The sequence below is a fragment of the Bombus pyrosoma genome, unplaced genomic scaffold (assembly GCF_014825855.1).
Source record: "Bombus pyrosoma isolate SC7728 unplaced genomic scaffold, ASM1482585v1 HiC_scaffold_4713, whole genome shotgun sequence".
Classification (NCBI taxonomy): domain Eukaryota; kingdom Metazoa; phylum Arthropoda; class Insecta; order Hymenoptera; family Apidae; genus Bombus; species Bombus pyrosoma.
In genome coordinates, this window is record NW_025219972.1 from 157,631 (window position 1) to 158,632 (window position 1,002).

Below are 1,002 nucleotides of genomic sequence, written 5' to 3' on the forward strand. Positions count from 1 at the left end.
ATGGGATCGCCTAATATTTTATAATATTCTATTACATGTTATGTTTGAAAAAATTATATTTTTCCAATTTTCTATCTATTAGTCAATTTTATTTAATCAAGTGACAACGTATAAGCGCAGATGTCTTCGTTTCAGATTCATTTTTATTCGTCAAAATGATATTAAATAATTTGTGTTTACTCTCTATACCTTTTACGTTCAGCTCATTGTTCAGCGTAACGTATTGTTCTTTGTTTTGGAACGTAATATGTCTATTACTGAAAAACATATCCTTGAGTGTAGGTGTTTCAGGAATTTGACGAATCCTATTCGTGTATGCACGGATAGCCGACAACTCTAGCCCCCTACTCCTCCCCAATCGTAACTCGTTGGATTAATCGCGGTGCGGGGTGTCAGTTTAGCGTGGACAGTCAGAGGGATCGGACGTATATTCATACGTGTCATTTCGCGACAAGTGGCTTTGGCACTTTGGTAGACATTTTTCTACCGTTCCAACTCACACTATTGTTACATTCATTTACTTGTACGTCTTTCTTCAATTCTTTGTTGTAATCTACCATTTATAATTACCTCTGTTTCTCCGACTGTCTTTTTGGTTGCCACATTTGCCGGTAACTCGTACAATGAGTTTTCGAAGCACAATTTGACCATGATTATTGTTTCATTTTCAAATAACTTAATCTTTTTATACATTTGTTTTAATGTTTTGCTTTTTTTGTGCAGATTACTATTATTTGATTTCGGGGGAAGTTTTGATGTATTAAAGGGATGCTACGAAATTTGAAAGGACGGGGTGAAAGTCCAAAGGACGCCTTGGTGATTAACGATAAATTTGATAACTTTTCGTCGAAATGAGGTAATATTTATTCACTATTAAATCAACTCCACTTCTTACAAATATTTCGTGATATTAATTAATATCTAATATAACAAATTCTAAATTCTCGGTTTATTAAGAATACCAAGATGAAAAAGGCAAGATTAAAGAAATTATCTTTTTCT